At 43.6% G+C, this 16,075-nt stretch overlaps 1 protein-coding gene across 2 annotated transcripts in view; it reads right to left on the bottom strand.

The window, feature by feature from the left end:
• Nucleotides 1–4,267, bottom strand: part of LOC129813173 (protein EURL homolog) — a 28,163-nt gene extending 23,896 nt beyond the window's left edge. For both annotated transcript variants that reach the window (XM_055865444.1, XM_055865435.1), the window contains exon 1: nucleotides 4,109–4,267. The gene's annotated coding sequence lies outside the window, so the exon portion shown is untranslated. The remainder of the gene's footprint in view (nucleotides 1–4,108) is intronic.
• Between the last annotated feature and the right edge of the window lie 11,808 nt (nucleotides 4,268–16,075).

Here is a 16,075-nt window from a genome sequence, read left to right as displayed (position 1 = left end):
ATGATGAACCATTTAAGTTATCCTGTTTAGAAAAAAACTATACTAATAAATTTACGTCACCAAATAATTCATTAAAACACTGTTTTGCAATGAAGGTCAACTGTAGCCTCAGCAGCAATCTGTAGGGTAGCACCATGGTGTAGCCAGAGGACAGCTAGCTTCTGTCTTCCTCTGGGTACTTTAACTTCAATACAAAACCTAGGAGGCTCATGGTTCTCACCCCCTCCCATAGACTTTCAAAGTAATTATGATAGGTTGGAGGACGTCCTCCTGAAGTTATCAGAGCTCTTGCAGCATGAACTGACATGTTGTCCACCCAATCAAAGGATCAGAAAATGAATCTAGTTGGTTGCCAACCACCATATAAAGTCCAAAGAAGAAGCCTGAAAGAGGAGAGATTACTAAAAAACAAACTTTAACCCTTTTATCTGTGGATGAATTGTCAGAGTAGCGGACCGTGTGCATTTCAGGTAAAATAACAACCCAATGTTAATATCCCAGGACAAATTAGCTAGCAACAGCAAGCTAGCTAGCTAAATTACCAGAAATGGTTGCTTATCGACTGGTCCCCAAATCAATATAATTGGTTCAGAGTTTGTTTTGATATTTTAACCTGCGTGTCCTGACCGTGTCTGGTGTGGGGGGACAAAATCAAAATGCAGATGTATGTGCGCGGTTAGGTCAGCATGTTAGCCAATCCACAAGAATGGAACAGTCTACCGTATCAAAAGCTTTGGCCAAGTCAATAAAAATAGCAGCACAACATTGCTTAGAATCAAGGGAAATGGTGACATTATTTAGGACCATTAAGATTGCAGTGACACATCCATAACCTGACCGGAAACTAGAGGCATCAAGAAAACTTGTCAGTAGTCAACAGGCTGGTTTTTCAAACACTTTTGATTAACAGGGAAAAATAGAAATTGGCCTATAACAGTTAGAATCAGCTTGATCTCCCCCTTTAAATAAAGGATGCACTGTGGCTGCCTTCCAAGCAATGGGAACCTCCCCAGAGAGGAAAGACAGGTTAAAACAGTCAGAGATAGGCTCAGCAATGATAGTTAAAGGTTCTAAACCATCTGACCCAGATGTTAATTTGGGGTCAAGTTTAAGGTGCTCCTTTAGCACCTCGGACTCAGTGACTGCCTCCAGGGAGAAACTGTAGCGGGGCAAGGGGAAAAGAGTGAGGAGCACTGGGGCTAGTCGTATTAGAAGGGCTGGGAGATGAGGAAATGTTGGACAGGCAAGGAGGCATGGCTGTGCCCGGTCACTATGTGGCATTACTTATTTTAGAGCAAATTGTTGCCGTTATTTGAAACTCAAAACATGTGGGATCTTGTCATGCCACCTGTACTAAAAGTGAACATAAAACACAGACCCGATCCCATTACTGAGTGACTTCCTCAAATGAAGCACTCCTTGATTAACTAACATAGCTTAGGGTGACTAGACATAAAACCTAAACTAAATCTATAGATTTTCTGCATGTAAACAAAGACTAAATAACACTTAACTGTCACGTTAGTGTGTGGGTGGGACTAAAACATGATAGGCTAAACAATGCTATATAAAACAATACAATCTCACCCATTGTATTATAAGTCCCAATTTCTGATCTTCTGATGGATAAGACAGACATCGGCAGGAAATTCAACCATCCCTGGCCTATATTTGGCCACGTAGCCGGCTGACACAGCAGTTCTGTATACTCACCCAGGGAGCTTGAATGAAAAGAACAGTTCAACCTCTTTTGGGGTGTCAAACATGCGCGTTGATCCCTCGGTCTGGGAAGAGGAATCCATATCGGATGTTGGCCGCCCTGCATTTCTTGTGCAACTCATCATCCTCTTTCCGTTGGTTTATCACCTCCAAAGATCTGGATAGAAAGACACCCTGACTCCGTTGTAGTTAAGGGGGAACTTTGGCCTCGTGATCCACTGTCATTTGCTCGACCTCATGGACCCTGGACTTCGGGCTCCCGAGTGGCACAGCGGTCTAAGGCACTTTATCTCAGTGCTGGAGGCGTCACTACAGACCCTGGTTTGATTCCAGGCTGTATCACAACCAGCCGTGACTGGGAGTCCCAACTAAGAATTTGTTCTTAACGGACTTGCCTAGTTAAATGAAAACCTTTTTTGTTTTATTTGATTGCCTTCACAGTTTCAGTCAAAGTCCCAAGACTCTTTGAGATATCAGCAAACCTTGTGTCCACCTTCTCGCTTAGTGAGTTTATAGCGACTAGTAGGTCAATCGGAGTGGGTTCTGTGGGGAGCAAGTATCTTCAGCTAACTCAAATCAAAGTTTATTTGTCACGTGCGCCAAATACAACAGGTGTAGACCTTACAGTGAAATGCTTACTTGCAGGCTCTCACCAATAGTGCGAAAAAAAGGTGTGTGTGTGTGTGTGTGTGTGTGTGTGTGTGTGTGTAGGTAAGTAAAGAAATAAAACACCAGTAAAAAGACATTTGAAAATAAGAGTAGCAAGGCTATATACAGACACCGGTTAGTCAGGCTTATTGAGGTAGTATGTACATGTAGGTATGGTTACAGTGACTATGCATATATGATGAACAGAGTAGCAGTAGTGTAAAAAGAGGGGTTGGCGGGTGGAGGGACACAATGCAGATAGCCCGGTTAGCCAATGTGCGGGAGCACTGGTAGGTCGGGCCAATTGAGGTAGTATGTACATGAATGTATAGTTAACGTGACTATGCATTTAAGATGAACAGAGTAGCAGCAGCGTAAAAGAGGGGTTGGGGGGGCACAAAATGCAAATAGTCCAGGTAACCATCTGGTTACCTGTTCAGGAGTCTTATGGCTTGGGGGTAAAAACTGTTGAGAACCCTTATTGTCCTAGACTTGGCACTCTGGTACCGCTTGCCATAGGTAGTAGAGAGAACAGTCTATGACTGGGGTGGCTGGGGTCTTTGACAATTTTTAGGGCCTTCCTCTGACACCGCCTGATGTAGAGGTCCTGGATGGCAGGCAGCTTTGCCCCAGTGATGTACTGGGCCGTACGCACTACCCTCTGAAGTGCCTTGCGGTCGGAGGCCGAGCAATTGCCTTACCAGGCAGTGACGCAACCGGTCAGGATGCTCTCGACGTTGCAGCTGTAGAACCTTTTGAGTGTGCGTACATCGTGTGTCAGCGATGTTGACATCGGTTCGTTGTGTCTTGTCCAAATTATCTTGTTTTACACCCCCTTTTTGTGCCTTTTCCTTTAGTCATATTGTCAGACAATGATTTGAAATCATAGGCCGTGAGAGATTAAGATAAATATGAATGTTTCAATTTTGCAGAGCTCTAACAAAACACGTCTATTTCATAGCACACTCTCTAGTGCCGCTGAAAATAAGTATTTTCAACTCTCATCCAGAACCTAACATGAACCGATTTTAACATCTGGAAAAGATGCATCTTCAATGTCCTGGAAAATGTGCATTTTAAACAAAACTTTTTTACCTTTCATTCAGAACCTACATTTAACCTAACATCGGGAAAACAGGTATTTTACCTATATCAAATCAAATCTTATTGGTCACATACACGTGTTTAGCGGATGTTATTGCGGGTGTAGGGAAATGATTGTACTATTACTACTATATTATCGCCTAGGGCAGCAGAAAGGCAAGGACCGGCCCTGCATGGAGATATGAATGTATTGGAACACTAACCCTATAAAGACTCCTTCATCCAATGACATGTGTAACGTACTGTTATTGAACTGAGTCCTGATCAAGAGCTAGCTAGCTCCTAAACTAACCATCTAGCTAGCTAGCCCTATATAGTACGGGCGGCGTCCGTTATAGTGCTAGCTAGATACCAACACATTGAACTAGTTAGGTAGTTAGCTGAGTGAATGGCTAACCAGCTAGCTACTGTAGACGACTTAGCTTGCTGCTAGCAAAACCTTGTTATGACACTTGCTGCTGCCAGTACTGACTAGCCGTGCTAGCCAACATAGATAACGTTAACTGAATCGTGACCCATTATCTGGTCGTCAAGATGAATAATGTCCAACAGGAGCCAAATAAAATGATAGTAGCGATTAAACGTGGCAATGTAATACGATGTAGCTAGCTATGTATTCTGTCTAACGGCCATTTACCTTGTAATCCTTTGTCAAATCTTCAGGGGAATTCGCGGGTATTTGTTTTCCCTTTACCTCAGTCCTTGAGCGCCTGTAGGGCAGTAAAGTGTTGTTGATGGTAGCTCGCAGAACAGCACATTACTTTCAGCGGAGGGGAAACCCCCCACCTTTTCGGAACAAACTACTTATACATCAGCGGGTGGGTTATTATATCAATATAGATTAAATGCAAATCGTTTTGCATATATAATACATTACACACTTTCGAAGTAAAGGAACAATTTTATGTCGATGTATTATCTAGGATCATCATTATTCGAGCTCTATATTAGCCTTTTCAAATGCATTCCTCATAATTTAACCCCTTTAGACTTGGTATATTTAAGAATCGTCAACAGAAGAGAAAAATTGTTCGAACAATAGAATAATAGCTACATGTATGACCTAATATGATTACATAGGGGAAATGTTTACACTATAATTTGGTATTCAGATTTTAATAACGAAGCGAGCGAAATATGAGAAGAGAAACTGATCTATCAACGACCGGACTATCCAACACCCCTTTCATTTTCGTTTCACATGAAGTCACACGTAGGGATTCCTTTCATGAAAATAACTATGGTGGATTCCCATTATTGTCAACGAGGATACAGAATAACTCCTTTCGAACAATGACACCGATTCCATGCTATAATTATACTGTAGGGAGAGTGTGGTAAATTTAGAATTTTTTACATTCAGCATCACGCCATTGAGGGATATATAGTATTATTTCTAACAAAGATTTTTTAAACTAGGCAAGTCAGTTAAGAACACATTCTTATTTACAATGACGGCCTACCAAAAGGCCTGCGGGGACGGGGGCTGGAATTAAAAATAAATTTAAAAGAAATATGGGACAAATCACACATAATGACAAGAGAGACAACACTACATAGAGCGAGACCAAAGAACACATAGCATGGCAGCAACACATGACAACACAGCATGGTAGCAACACAACAGCAACACAAAACAGGGTACAAACATTATTGAGCACAGACAACAGCACAAGGGCCAGAAGCTAGAGACAACAATACATAATGCAAAGCAGCCACAACTGTCAGTAAGTGTCCATGATTGAGACTTTGAATGGAGATACAGTATCTACATATATTTTAGGATGTTGTGTATCCCTGGAAATAATCAGAATTAATGAAACATTACAGTTTTGAAAACATAGCTTGTCCTAAAAAGTGGTCTCTTGGCACAACTTACCCTGGATATGGGGTAAATTGAGCCGCGGGACAGGGTAAATTAAGCCGTGTACACATTTCTGTACTGAATGAAATATGACCACTACATTCTTAAAACCATGTTTATCTTTATTTCCAAACACAATCACAATCGCTTTTTTGTCTTTTAATAATTTTTGGACTATGAAAGCGCACTGGAAGCCTGATGCGTGGTGCTGGAACTGGTGGTACCAGGCTGAGGACACGCACCTCAGGGCAAGTGCGGGGAAGAGGCACAGGCCGTACTGGACTGGAAACGCACTGGAGGCCTGATGCGTGGTGCCGGAACTGGTGGTACCGGGCTGAGGACACGCACCTCAGGGCGAGTGCGGGGAAGAGGCACAGGCCGTACTGGACTGTGGAAGCGCACTGGAGGCCTGGTGCGTGGTGCCGGAACTGGTGGTACCGGGCTGGGGACACGCACCTCAGGGCGAGTGCGGGGAGGAGGCACAGGATACACTGGGCCGTGGAGACACATTGGAGATCTGTAACGTAGAGCTGGCTCAATTCGTCCTGGCTGGATGCCCATTCTAGCCCGGCAAATGCGAGGAGCTGGAATAGAGTGCACCGGGCTATGAATGCGAACTGGAGACACTGTGCGCATTTCTGCATAACACGGTGCCTGACCAGTCACACGCTCCCCACAGTAAGCACGAGGAGTTGGCTCATGTCTCCAACCTGACTCAGCCAATCTCCTCGTGTGCCCCCCAAATGTTTTTTATTGGGGCTGCCTCTCGTGCTTGCCTCGTTTGTATTTCTCCTCATATTATCGCCGTTCTGCTTTTGCTGCCTCTATTTCCTCCTTCGGAAGGCGATATTCCCCAGCCTGCCTGCGTCCAGGGTCCTGCTCCGTCCAAAATCTCCTCCCAGGTCCATTTCTCCTGAACACGCTGCTTGGTCCTTTTATGGTGGGTTCTTCTGTCACGGCCGTCAAAAGGAGGAGACCAAGGCGCAGCGTGGTATGCATACATTCTTCTTTATTCTAAGAATGAACACTGAACAAAAATAACAAAACGAATTGTGAAGCTATTCAAATGAGTGCTGAACAGGCAACTACACATAGACAAGAACCCACAAATACCCCAGGGAAAATGGCTACCTAAATATGGTTCCCAATCAGAGACAACGATAAACAGCTGCCTCTGATTGGGAACCATATCAGGCCACCATAGACATATATATACCTAGACCTACAAAACCCCTAGATATACAAAAACCCTAGACAAGACAAAACTAGCATACCCACCCTAGTCACACCCTGACCTAACCAAAATAATAAAGAAAACATAGATAACTAAGGTCAGGGCGTGACAATATTGAAGATGTTGGAAAAACTGTTCACATTTACTTTTCATCAGCGAACAAGATGAGTATGCCTAATGAACAGCGAAAGCACTAGCCTATGTCAATTTACTATCCCCCAAATTACAAAAGTTGACCTATTCTATTGGTCTACTTGTCCTTCTGTGAGAGAAACACATTTTCCAAACATAGTTTGGGACAGTTGTGGGATGCGATTGATCCCAAATTAATATAACCACTAGCATTAAAGGGTAAACGTAAAAAGATCAGAACGTTTAGCTTAAAATGTTGATAAACTATTAGGCTATTTCTTCACATTATAAGTGCAGCGATGCGCACACAACAGTAAGCGCGAATGTTCCAAAATGCAATCAATTCGCAGGAAAACACCTTTCTCAAAAGTAATAACAAATGTGATTATGCATGCAATGCTTTATTATAAAGGTGCATTTTTATAGTGAAATTTCTCTTCCCTAAATTTGAAACTCACGCACCTCCTATGTATGCCAGTTAGTCTCTACACCGGTTGTAAAGCAGATTAATGTGCTGAATTTTAAGAAGTTATTTGGCCACTTTAGTTTAGTGAAACAAACCCTCGGCTAGGCTACATTAGGTGTGCGACTATGATTTGAAAAACTAGCAAAAAAAGGCATGTGCTGTTTCTTGCCTTACTGTACATAAACTGGGCATCATTCACAAGTGATAGGCTAATAATGTCACCCATCAGACTATTGATTTAATCTTGTCTTCACATATACTAAATAATCTATGTGTGAATTTTGTATTTATTTAGAATGGACCATTATCATACACCTGTCTCGAAATGGGCAGGGGAAAAAATATATGTAAATTATGCACTTAAATAGCGAACGGAGGACGCTTTTCTCGTGGTTCATTTTCATGCCAGCCAGGTAGGCTATACTCCTGTTGTAAAGAGAAGTAATGTAGTTAAAATTAGGAAAGTTGAGAAATCAATTTAGTAGCCCTATCTTATAGAAAGCTGATGGGATCCTCCTCTTTTTAATAGAGGCCATCAAAACTCTGTTTTCTCATGCAATTGTATAGCCTATAGAAATGTTGCGCAACATGAGCTCATGGGCTCTCATGAAGTGTTTGATTTGATTTTCGATTACTTTTGCATTGACGTCAGAGTGATTAGAGGGACAATAGAGTGCTGAGTACCAGGCAGTTAGCAAGTTTGGTAGGCTACTAATGACCATCAGCAGCATCAGAGCTTGGAGAAGCATAGTTACCATGACTAAACGATCACATGGAATTTGACTGTGGTCATGACTAATGACTGCTGGTGTGGCGGTACTGCAACAGCCCTAGTCCTCCCCAATATTTAGAACAGGTTGATTCATCGGGGCTCCCCAGATAGCATATTAATTAACACGTCATCATTTTATTTTTTTAAATGTAACCTTTATTATAATAAGCAATGGCAAAATGTGTTGAATTGCAGGAAATTAGCTTTAACGGTCGACTTTGGCTCCTCCTCTTGTGTGTGCATTTGGTGGTTCATCGATGTGTCATTCTGGTCATGCGCGCTGCGACCGATGTAGCTAGTTCATTAGCAAAGCTATCCACTTGTAGCTAGCCAGTAATTCGTCCAGTATGTGTTGATATAATTTCTAAGGATTTGTTTTTGGTCTGAAGCTGTAGAGATTGGTAAGAAATTTTACTTCTGTTGCCAAGTATCTTTTACAGATGCACAATCGAGAGCATCCTGTCGGGCTGTATCACCGCCTGGTACGTCAACTTCTCCGCCCATAACCGTAAGGCTCTCCAGAGGGTAGTGAGGTCTGCACAATGCATCACTGGGGGCAAACTACCTGCCATCCAGGACACCTACACCAAACAATGTCACAGGAAGGCCAAAAGATCATCAAGGACAACAACCACCCGAGCCACTGCCTGTTCACCCCGCTATCATCCAGAAGGCGAGGTCAGTACAGGTGCATCAAAGCTGGGACCGAGAGACTGAAAAACAGCTTCTATCTCAAGGCCATCAGACTGTTAAACAGCCATCACTAACATTGAGTGGCTGCTGCCAACATACTGACTCAACTCTAGCCACTTAAATAATGGAAAAAATGTATGTAATAAATGTATCACTAGCCACTTTAAACAATGCCACTAATGTTTACATACCCTACATTACTCATCTCATATGTACTGTATATACTGTACTCTATACCATCTACTGCATCTTGCCATCTTGATGTAATAAATGTATCACAAGCCACTTTATATAATGTTTACACACCCTACATTACTCATCTCATATGTATATACTGTACTCTATACCATCTACTGCATCTTGCCATGTTGATGTAATAAATGTATCACTAGCCACTTTAAACAATGCCACGTTTATATGTTTACATACCCTACATTACTCATCTCATATGTATATACTGTACTCTATACCATCTACTGCATCTTGCCATCTTGATGTAAGAAATGTATCACTAGCCACTTTAAACAATGCCACTTTATATAATGTTTACATACCCTACATTACTCATCTCATATGTATATACTCTACTCTATACCATCTACTGCATCTTGCCTATGCTGTTCGGCCATCACTCATTTATATATATATATATATATATATATATATATATATATATATATATATATATATATATATATATATATATATATATATATATATATATATATATATATTGTGTGTATAAGGTAATTGTTGTGAAATTGTTCGGTTAGATTACTTGTTAGATATTACTGCATGGTCGGAACTAGAAGCACAAGCATTTCGCTACACTCACATTAACATCTGCTAACCATGTGTATGTGACAAATAAAATTTGATTTGATCTTATTCATCAGTTTTTTTTATGCATTAAATGACCTGGTATGATGATGCATTGATCAGTTATACAGTTTAAAGCTGTTATGTTTGCATTTTGGCCCAAAGTCAACCTTTACATTTACATTTACATTTAAGTCATTTAGCAGACGCTCTTATCCAGAGCGACTTACAAATTGGTGCATTCACCTTATGACATCCAGTGGAACAGCCACTTTACAATAGTGCATCTAGATCATTTTAAGGGGGGGGGGGGCAGAAGGATTGCTTTATCCTAGGTATTCCTTGAAGAGGTGGGGTTTCAGGTGTCTCCGGAAGGTGGTGATTGACTCCGCTGTCCTGGCGTCGTGAGGGAGTTTGTTCCACCATTGGGGTGCCAGAGCAGCGAACAGTTTTGACTGGGCTGAGCGGGAACTGTACTTCCTCAGTGGTAGGGAGGCGAGCAGGCCAGAGGTGGATGAACGCAGTGCCCTTGTTTGGGTGTAGGGCCTGATCAGAGCCTGAAGGTACTGAGGTGCCGTTCCCCTCACAGCTCCGTAGGCAAGCACCATGGTCTTGTAGCGGATGCGAGCTTCAACTGGAAGCCAGTGGAGAGAGCGGAGGAGCGGGGTGACGTGAGAGAACTTGGGAAGGTTGAACACCAGACGGGCTGCGGCGTTCTGGATGAGTTGTAGGGGTTTAATGGCACAGGCAGGGAGCCCAGCCAACAGCGAGTTGCAGTAATCCAGACGGGAGATGACAAGTGCCTGGATTAGGACCTGCGCCGCTTCCTGTGTGAGGCAGGGTCGTACTCTGCGGATGTTGTAGAGCATGAACCTACAGGAACGGGCCACCGCCTTGATGTTGGTGGAGAACGACAGGGTGTTGTCCAGGATCACGCCAAGGTTCTTAGCGCTCTGGGAGGAGGACACAATGGAGTTGTCAACCGTGATGGCGAGATCATGGAACGGACAGTCCTTCCCCGGGAGGAAGAGCAGCTCCGTCTTGCCGAGGTTCAGCTTGAGGTGGTGATCCGTCATCCACACTGATATGTCTGCCAGACATGCAGAGATGCGATTCGCCACCTGGTCATCAGAAGGGGGAAAGGAGAAGATTAATTGTGTGTCGTCTGCATAGCAATGATAGGAGAGACCATGTGAGGTTATGACAGAGCCAAGTGACTTGGTGTATAGCGAGAATAGGAGAGGGCCTAGAACAGAGCCCTGGGGGACACCAGTGGTGAGAGCGCGTGGTGAGGAGACAGATTCTCGCCACGCCACCTGGTATGAGCGACCTGTCAGGTAGGACGCAATCCAAGCGTGGGCCGCGCCGGAGATGCCCAACTCGGAGAGGGTGGAGAGGAGGATCTGATGGTTCACAGTATCGAAGGCAGCCGATAGGTCTAGAAGGATGAGAGCAGAGGAGAGAGAGTTAGCTTTAGCAGTGCGGAGCGCCTCCGTGATACAGAGAAGAGCAGTCTCAGTTGAGTGACTAGTCTTGAAACCTGACTGATTTGGATCAAGAAGGTCATTCTGAGAGAGATAGCAGGAGAGCTGGCCAAGGACGGCACGTTCAAGAGTTTTGGAGAGAAAAGAAAGAAGGGATACTGGTCTGTAGTTGTTGAGATCGGAGGGATCGAGTGTAGGTTTTTTCAGAAGGGGTGCAACTCTCGCTCTCTTGAAGACGGAAGGGACGTAGCCAGCGGTCAGGGATGAGTTGATGAGCGAGGTGAGGTAAGGTAGAAGGTCTCCGGAAATGGTCTGGAGAAGAGAGGAGGGGATAGGGTCAAGCGGGCAGGTTGTTGGGCGGCCGGCCGTCACAAGACGCGAGATTTCATCTGGAGAGAGAGGGGAGAAAGAGGTCAAAGCACAGGGTTGGGCAGTGTGAGCAGAACCAGCGGTGTCGTTTGACTTAGCAAACGAGGATCGGATGTCGTCGACCTTCTTTTCAAAATGGTTGACGAAGTCGTCTGCAGAGAGGGAGGAGGGGGGGGGGAGGGGGAGGAGGATTCAGGAGGGAGGAGAAGGTGGCAAAGAGCTTCCTAGGGTTAGAGGCAGATGCTTGGAATTTAGAGTGGTAGAAAGTGGCTTTAGCAGCAGAGACAGAAGAGGAAAATGTAGAGAGGAGGGAGTGAAAGGATGCCAGGTCCGCAGGGAGGCGAGTTTTCCTCCATTTCCGCTCGGCTGCCCGGAGCCCTGTTCTGTGAGCTCGCAATGAGTCGTCGAGCCACGGAGCGGGAGGGGAGGACCGAGCCGGCCTGGAGGATAGGGGACATAGAGAGTCAAAGGATGCAGAAAGGGAGGAGAGGAGGGTTGAGGAGGCAGAATCAGGAGATAGGTTGGAGAAGGTTTGGGCAGAGGGAAGAGATGATAGGATGGAAGAGGAGAGAGTAGCGGGGGAGAGAGAGCGGAGGTTGGGACGGCGCGATACCATCCGAGTAGGGGCAGTGTGGGAAGTGTTGGATGAGAGCGAGAGGGAAAAGGATACAAGGTAGTGGTCGGAGACTTGGAGGGGAGTTGCAATGAGGTTAGTGGAAGAACAGCATCTAGTAAAGATGAGGTCAAGCGTATTGCCTGCCTTGTGAGTAGGGGGGGAAGGTGAGAGGGTGAGGTCAAAAGAGGAGAGGAGTGGAAAGAAGGAGGCAGAGAGGAATGAGTCAAAGGTAGACATGGGGAGGTTAAAGTCACCCAGAACTGTGAGAGGTGAGCCGTCCTCAGGAAAGGAGCTTATCAAGGCGTCAAGCTCATTGATGAACTCTCCAAGGGAACCTGGAGGGCGATAAATGATAAGGATGTTAAGCTTGAAAGGGCTGGTAACTGTGACAGCATGGAATTCAAAGGAGGCGATAGACAGATGGGTAAGGGGAGAAAGAGAGAATGACCACTTGGGAGAGATGAGGATCCCGGTGCCACCACCCCGCTGACCAGACGGTCTCGGGGTGTGCGAGAACACGTGGGCAGACGAAGAGAGAGCAGTAGGAGTAGCAGTGTTATCTGTGGTGAGCCATGTTTCCGTCAGTGCCAGGAAGTCGAGGGACTGGAGGGACGCATAGGCTGAGATGAGCTCTGCCTTGTTGGCCGCAGATCGGCAGTTCCAGAGGCTACCGGAGACCTGGAACTCCACGTGGGTCGTGCGGGCTGGGACCACCAGGTTAGGGTGGGCGCGGCCACGCGGTGTGAAGCGTTTGTATGGTCTGTGCAGAGAGGAGAGAACAGGGATAGACAGACACATGGTTGACAGGCTACAGAAGAGGCTACGCTAATGCAAAGGAGATTAGAATGACAAGTGGGCTACACGTCTCGAATGTTCAGAAAGTTAAGCTTACGTTGCAAAAAAATAAAAATAAAATACAAGATCTTATTGACTAAAATGATATAGTACTGCTGGCTGGTGAAGTAGCCTGGCTAGCAGTGGCTACGTTGTTGAAAGTGAAGCTGGCTAGGTAACCTCGACAATTTCACTAAATTTCTCTAAACTACACAATTATCGTGGATACAAGGACAGCAAAGACAACTAGCTAACACTACGCTAATCAAGTCGTTCCGTTGTAATGTAAGTTTCTACAGTGCTGCTATTCGGTAGAAGTTGGCTAGCTAGCAGCGTTGGCTAGGTAGGAGGACGACAGCGCGGCAGGCGAAAAAATAGCTGGCTAGCTAACCGATAATTACTCAAAGCTACACAATTATCTTAGATACAAAGATAGCAGAGAAAACTATGTAGCTAGCTAACACTACACAAGTCAAGTCGTTCCGTTGTAATGTAATCGTTTCTACAGTGCTGCTAATTGGTGGCTAGCTGGCTAGCTAGCAGGGTTTACTACGTTACGTTACGTTAGGGCGAGAATACCTGGCAAGCGAACCTCAGCGAACCTTGATAACTACACAATTATCACCGATACAAAGACGGCTATGTAGCCAGCTAAGTAGCTAGCTAAGATCGAACAAATGCAAATCAAAGATAGCAAAGACAACTGTGTAGTCAGCCAACACTACACTGATCAAGTCGTTACGTTGTAATGCACTCGTTTCTACAATGCTGCTAAGTAACATTCCAGTTTTTCCAGATTTCTATGAAATAAATAAAATTGTTTTTCGTTCCAAAAAATGGTCATTAAAGGGTAACTCTCAACCCCAATTTCAGCCTGCACAACCCCTTCAATATATATATATATTCCCTTTATTACTTTCTAACCCTACCACCCCTCCCCTAATTGGAGTAAACTAGTGAACAACAAAGCGTAGGCTTCTACTTCCAGCTTATACATATATATATACATTTTACGGGCACAGTTTATTTTACAATAGTTATATTTTGTTTGTTTTAGTCCTGTCCTTCCTCTAACCTTAATCTCTCCCATCTATTTCTTTCACAAAAGTTTTTAATCTATATACATTTTACAGACACAGTACATTAGTTAGCTTGTTATTATTCCTAACCTTCAGCTCCATCCAATCCCTCCCACCTATCTCTTAACACCATCCGTATTGGATTTCTATTTGCCATATACTGAATGTTTCACAAAAGTTCTGAACCTTTCTATTCTCATAATTTCTACAGATTGTAAATTAAAAATAAACATTTTTGCTTAAAGTATTATTATATTATTGATCGATTGACTATGACTTTTCAGATCACCCAGTAGTGCTATCTGCAGAGTTAGCTCCAGGTAAATGTTGCAATTCTTCAGCCATTCCAGGACCTGTGACCAAAAACAAGCCACCAAAAAACAAGCTGCCAAACATACCCTCGTAAAACTGACTATCCTATCGATCCTTGACTTTGGCGATGCCATTTACAAAATAGCCTCCAACACTCTACTCAGCAAATTGGATGCAGTCTATCACAGTGCCATCCGTTTGTCACCAAAGCCCCATATACTACCCACCACTGCGACCTGTATGCTCTCGTTGGCTGGCCCTCGCTTCATATTCGTCGCCAAACCTACTGGGTCCAAGTCATCTATAAGTCTTTGGTAGGTAAAGCCCCACCTTACCTCAGCTCACTGGTCACCATAGCAGCACCCACCCGTAGCACGCGCTCCAGCAGGTGTATTTCACTGGTCACCCCCAAAGCCAATTACTCCTTTGGCCGCCTTTCCTTCCAGTTCTCTTTAGCCAATGACTGGAACAAACTGCAAAAATCACTGAAGCTGGAGACTTATATCTCCCTCACTAACTTTAAGCATCAGCTGTCAGAGTAGCGTACAGATCATTACACCTGTACATAGCCCATCTGTAAATAGCCCACCCAACTACCTCATCCTCATATTGCTTTTTGTTTTTTTTGCTCCTTTGCACCCCAGTATCTCTACTTGCACATTCATCTTCTGCACATCTATCACTCCAGTGTTTAATTGCTAAATTCTAATTATTTTGCCACTATGGCCTATTTATTGCCTTAACTCCCTAATCTTACCTAATTTGCACTCACTGTATATATACTTTTCTATTGTGTTATTGACTGTACGTTTGTTTATTCCATGTGTAACTCTGTGTTGTTGTTTGTGTCGCACTGCTTTGCTTTATCTTGGCCAGGTCACAGTTGTAAATGAGAAATTGTGCTCAACTGGCCTATCTGGTTAAATAAAGGTGAAATAAAATAATAAAAAATAAACATATGGAGAGTACCAAAACAAATGATGTAATGATTCTGTCTCTTCACAGCAAAATCTGCAGAGCTGGGAAGGTTGTATCCCCCATATATATAACATATTGGTTGTAAGAATTTTGTATAATAATTTAAATTGAAAAATTTAAATCTGGCGTTGTTTCTAATCTGGCGTTGTTTTTCCTATTAGTTCATAAATCATGTGCCATGGAATCGGTACGTCAAACATCTCTTCCCAACTATTTTGCAAAGCTGTCAATGGCACAGCTGTCAATTTATTGGTCCTTAAATGAAACTGGTATACTTTTTTATTCATCACAATTTTCTTTAACCAATTGTGGTCTTTAATGTTCCCTACCTTTTCCCACTTCCACTTTCCTCTTCCATTTTTGCGGTAATGCTGCAATAGTTGGTTGCAATTTTAGGTAGACATTTCCATATATTTCTGTTAGCTGCATGCGTGACATAACTCCACCAGTCCTATTTATGATATAATTTACAAAGATTATACTTTTTTTTTTCTTTTTCAAAAAATAGTTTTTAAAAATCTATTAGTATATTTGAGTTTAACCACAATATTTGTTGTATTATTTGTTATGTTTTTTTTCTGGTTGTCACGCCCTGACCATTGAGAGCCTTTTTATTCTCTCTATTGGTTGGGTCGGGGTGTGACTAGGGTGGGTGATCTAGGTTGTTTTATTTCTATGTTGGCCTGGTATGGTTCCCAATCAGGGGAAGCTGTTTATCGTTGTCTCTGATTGGGGATCATATTTAGGCAGCCATTTACCCACTGTGTTTTGTGGGATCTTGTTTTGAATTAGTGCATGTGGCACCTCTGATGTCACGGTTCGTTGTTTGTTTCCTTTTTTTGCTTGGAAGTTTCGCATAAATAAATATGTGGAACTTTAATCACGCTGCGCCTTGGTCCGTCTCTCCACACAACTGTGACACTGGTGGATTAAATTGAAATTGCAACCAACA

Source organism: Salvelinus fontinalis, chromosome 2, assembly GCF_029448725.1.
Source record: "Salvelinus fontinalis isolate EN_2023a chromosome 2, ASM2944872v1, whole genome shotgun sequence".
Classification (NCBI taxonomy): domain Eukaryota; kingdom Metazoa; phylum Chordata; class Actinopteri; order Salmoniformes; family Salmonidae; genus Salvelinus; species Salvelinus fontinalis.
This window is presented reverse-complemented; position numbering and strand designations above follow the sequence as displayed.